Here is a 5301-nt window from a genome sequence, read left to right as displayed (position 1 = left end):
ACAGCAAAGTTTTCACTTGTAAAACTTGCACGCCACATGGAGGCATTCTCAGGCTATTCATTCTTCTCTAACCCTTTCTTTTGCGGTACTACTTGAAATAAATTTGACTTTGGAAACGAGTCAACAACTAGAGCAAAAACAGATTGCAATGACTCAATTATGTGCCACACTCAGGCTCACACAGTGAGGGGCACTTATCCCCCACCCCCGCATCAATGCACCATCAATTGCCGTTATGCATCGGTGCCTCCTTAACAGGAACCTTCTTCCATTTTGTATAGCACTTTAAAGTGTGATCTGCTTATTGATTTTCCCCATTTTCAGCGACTTTTCATCGCCACTTTGGCATGCAAAATAATCAACGTTGTTTCTGTAGCTCTTCGTGCTTATCCCTTCACCTTGCGATGTCTCTCTCTCTCTCTCTCTCTCTCTCTCTGTGTGTGTGTGTGTGTGTTTTTTTTTGTTTTTTTTTTTTTTTTTTGTTTTTGTGTGACTACAGGAAAGCTTCATGCCGACTCAGCCGAAGCCGAAGTGAGGGACTCTAACCGCTCTAAAACCAACCACACCTATCCCGGATCCCGGCGGTCCTGTCGCGAGATATTACTTCGCCGGGGGAGATGCCCGTAGGGCTCTTCTCTTAATAATCTCCTTTATCCTTTATCTCCTTGCATTGCGTGCTCTTTCTTCGCGACGCAGTTTGGTAGCCATAGTTACGGCCATGAGTCTAATCGAGGCCCAGTTTCCTTCCGACTCCAGCAGGCATTCTGCCAGGTTTGACACCGCTGGCATTCTTCCAAGCTTGTTGCTTAGATCCTCTCGTTCTTGCCGAAATCTTGGACATTCGAAGAAGCAGTGCTCTGCGTCCTCGATGACCCCTGCGCAGACCACGCAGAAGGGGTCGTCCTCGTGCTTAAACCTATGCAGGTAGGCTTTAAAGCAACCGTGTCCTGTCAGCAGTTGTGTCAGGTGATACTCCACTTGTCCATGGCTACGGTTCAGCCAACTCTTCAGGTCTGGGATTAGCCTATGGGTCCATCGCCCTTTGCTGCTGTTATCCCACGAATCTTGCCATTGCAGGATTGTGCGCTGCCTTAAGGCACCTCTGGTGTCCTGGTCCGTAGTCCCCAGGGTTCGCTGTGCCCTGATTCCTGCGGCTTCTCTTGCCAGCAGATGGATGGGAATCATTCCTGCGACCACAAGTGCGGCGTCTTGGGATACCGTTCTGAATGCGCAACACACCCTCAGGGCACACAGCCTCTGGACTGCGTTGCATTCTCGGGCATATGTTTTATGCTTCATTGCATCAACCCATATTGGTGCAGCGTACATTAGCGTTGAGCCAACTACGCTCGCTAGTAGCTTTCGCCTTGGCTGTTTCGGGCCTCCGGTGTTGGCCATGATGCGGGATAGGGCCACTGCCGTCTTTCCTGCCTTGCTGCTTGCATACGCCATGTGATGCTTGAAGCTGAGTCTGTGGTCAATCATGACCCCAGGTACTTCAGGCTTGGACTGGAGCTAATAGTGCAGTCTCCTACTCGGATCGTGGCCGTCTCCACTACTTTCCTGCTGCTTATGAGCACCGCCTCCGTTTTGTGGGTGGCTAATGAGAGATCCCTCCCTGATAGCCATGTTCTGGCTCTCTCTACCGCGTCGTTGCAGATTTCTTCCGCCGCTTCTTTCTGTTTTGCCACTACGACTATTGCTATGTCGTCGGCAAAGCCTATCACCGTGGCGCCCATTGGCATATCCATCTTGAGGATTCCATCATACATGATGTTCCACAGCAGCGGGCCGAGGACCGATCCTTGGGGAACTCCTCCAGTGATTTGGTGCTCACGTGTCCCTTTATCCGTCTCATATATGAGCACTCGGTCTCTTAGGTAGTCCGCGATGATATTCTGCAGATACGGCGGTATTTGAAAGTTTCTCAATTCTTCTAGTATGTGATCCCAATTGGCAGAGTTGAATGCATTTTGGACATCGAGTGTTGCCACTATGCAATACTCTTTGGTCCCGTACATCCATCGGGTGCCATCGATAGCTCGCTTTGCTATCTCACATACCTCGCCGATTGCGTCCACCGTGGACCTGCCTTTGCGAAACCCGTGCTGTCTCGGTGAGAGCTGACGCGTTACTGCCTTCTCCAGCCTGGTGTGGATTATGCGCTCGAGGATCTTACCCACTGTGTCGAGCATGCAGAGTGGTCTATAGGATGATGGCTCCTCGGTTGGCTTGTTCCCCTTGGGTAAGAGGACTAGCCGCTGTCGCTTCCATGGTCTGGGGAAGGTCCCTTCGGACATGCACGCATTGAATAAATCCACGTACATTTGTGGATTGGTCTCAATAGCCGTGCGGAGAACGGCATTTGGGACCCCATCAGGTCCTGGTGCTTTGCCGTTCTTGATCCGTTGTAGAGCTTCGAGGACTTCTGCTCCCGTGGTGGCTTCTATTTCAGGTGGCGGTATTCTATCCATCACCCTCTGGGCTGCCACTTTCTCTGGAAATAGGGTTTCTACTATGTTAACCAGCAGATCTGCACACATTGGCGGCGGGGGACTGAACACTCGCAGTCTCTTCATTACCAGCCTGTATGCGTAGCCCCAAGGGTTCGCATCTGCGTCATCGCAGAGCTTTTCGAAGCATTTGCGCTTGGCATCCTTGATCTGCCTCTTCAAGCAGCGTCTGCTTTCCTTATATTCTCCTTGGAGCCTCTCGAATTCCGGGGAACCTCTCGAACGCTGGTATAGTCGTCTTTTCCGCTGGCACTCCTGCCTGGCGCTACCTATTGCAGCGTTCCACCAATACGTTGGCCTGCGGTTGTTCAGGCTTCTTCTTTTCCTTAGCATGGAGGCATCACATGCTTCCAGCGTATGTATAGCCAGTTGGCGTGCTCTCTCGTCAGCCGTACCGTTGGTCTCATAGTCCTCAAACATGGCCCGGACCATATCCGGCTCTAGCGTTTCGGTCTTATAACCGATCTGCTTACCAATGAACGGGTTAGGTGCGCCCGTTTCCTGGATTTCACATATGAGGGCTTGGTGGTCACTCCCGGTGTATAGGCCACTAACTTCCCACGTTGTCCTGCGGCTGAGGCTGCTGCTCACGAACGTAAGGTCTATTATAGACCCGTTCCAGCTCTGCCGAACGTCTGCTGTGTGCCTGTGTTCAGCAGTACGGCATCCAACGTCGCAAAGCATTCTAAGAGCGCCTGTCCCCTTGGGTTCGTTCTCGGGCATCCCCACTCCGTCGCCCAAGCGTTGAAATCGCCGGCTATGAGCGTAGGGTGTTTCTCCCGCGCATCTTCAGCAATCCTTTCCAGTGCCTGCGTCGCCTGCTGTAGGCTGAGGCTCGGGGGCAGGTAGCAGCTATATATGTGCACTCCATTTATCCGGGCTCTGGCGAATCCGTCTCCGACGTATGTTTGCAGTAGTTGCTGTGTGGGACTCGCACAGCTCCATATCGCTGCCTTCTTGCTCGAGTCAGCAATCCACTCTCCCGAGTTGCGATTCCGGTATTGCTCGCTTATGACTGCTACATCAATACGGTGCTCCCTTATGGTCTGGTCCAGCAGCTGCTGTGCCATCTCGCAGTGGTTGAGGTTTAGTTGGATGATTTTCATCTATCCTTCATTTGCTGCATCGCCTTTTGGTACTGCGGGCACCTCGAACTCGTCGTTTGGTGCTTCGGGTCCTTCACCCGGTGGCGCTTGCAAAGAATGCAACTTGGTTCGTCTTTGCAATCTTTGGCCTGGTGGTCGGCTCCTGCGCAATTGTAGCAGCACTTCGTGAAGTCTTGGCTGCTCTTACAATTAGGCGCGATGTGGCCAAATTCCATGCACTTGTAGCATCTTCGGGGAGTTGACTTGGGTCGTATTCTGCAATACCCCCACCCCAGGCGAATTCTTCCTTTCTCCAGGAGGGGCTTTGCTATAGCCGGTGGAACTTTCAGAGTCAGGGTCTGCGTGCTCCTATAGGCTGGTCTGATGGAGATGGCTGCGGCCTCGCAGATTTCCACCCCTGCCTGCGCTTTGAGTTCCGCTAGGACTTCCTCTTGGGTGGACACTTCGTCTATGTCCCTTACCTCCAAGATGACAGTTTCGGTAAGACTCCTTACTTCAACCGTGCTTCCTAGCGCTTCCTTGACTGCTGCCTGCATCTCGTGGGTTCTCGGGTCCGCCGATTTTTCCAGCATCAGCAACAGCTCTCCTTTTGCCGTGCGTCGCACCCCTTGCACCGATTGCCCTAGCTTTTTAAGACTTGGCTCTGTCTTGACCTTCCTTAGGATGTCTGCATATGAGACAGTGCTGGTGGCGGCGATGACTATTGCATCGCTGCGTGGCGGTCTTGGTCGTTGCTGCTGCTTTGGCTTTGGCCTTTGCCTAGCTACGACCTTCACCCACCCCACATCTCGATCCTTTGGGGCGTCCTCCGGTCCCTTGCGAGCTACGGCGTCCCTCATTTGGCCTTCCTGCGGTTTCTTCTCCGTTTTTTTTGACTTTTTGGGTCCATGTTTTGGCTTCTTCGGCCTTGGGGACGGGGACGGGGACGGGTGGGTGGTGTTCCTGGGCTCTGGCCGTGCCCTCTTTCCCGCCCTCTCCGTCACTGCCGGCTGTGTAACCTTGGCTACAGCCTGCTCCGCAGAGATCGCCTGCCAGCACGATTCCAACTCTCGCTGCAGATATTCGATCTCATCCACCAGATCCCTCATTGGGTACGTGATGGACCTCTTTGGGAGCACCATCAGCTTCCTCAACTCTCTGGCCTTTTGGCCCAAGCTCGCCAAATGCGCCATGGCCCTCTCCTTCTGGTCTGCTTGCTCCTCTTGGGGCGCTGCAGCGTTGGAGGAGAGGATCTTGCGCGCTCCTCCACTGCTTCCGCCAGCTGGTTTGGCGATCGCGCCAGAGCATTTTTCCGGCGAAAGGGATTCTCCTCATCCCAGGCGAATGAGCTTGTCAGTGGAGTGCTGCAAGCCGCAGCTTGTTCCCGCTGATCGCTCATCTCCGATCTGGCCGTTGATCTGGCAACTCCGGTTGCTGTGGCCGCGCCCTCTATTGGCCAGACGCTGTCGTTTTCCCGCACTTAGCTCCGTGCCTTTAGTCAGCTGTTCTTCCGTCGTTATCCAACACCACTTGCGGTGTGCTTGGCCAATTTTGCCCAAAAACAAAAAGAAGGCAGCAACCAACAAGTGGCGCCAAGAATCACAGCGAAGAAGAATAGGAAAACAGGCACTTACCTGCTGTTCCTTCCCCCCCCCCTTCGGCCTAGGGCTCGACGGCGTTCCACTGGGATTTCGGCCAGTACT

This window comes from Drosophila miranda (assembly GCF_003369915.1).
Source record: "Drosophila miranda strain MSH22 chromosome Y unlocalized genomic scaffold, D.miranda_PacBio2.1 Contig_Y1_pilon, whole genome shotgun sequence".
NCBI classification, from domain to species: domain Eukaryota; kingdom Metazoa; phylum Arthropoda; class Insecta; order Diptera; family Drosophilidae; genus Drosophila; species Drosophila miranda.
The sequence above is the reverse complement of the archived record's forward strand: the minus strand, read 5'-3'. Positions refer to the sequence as shown.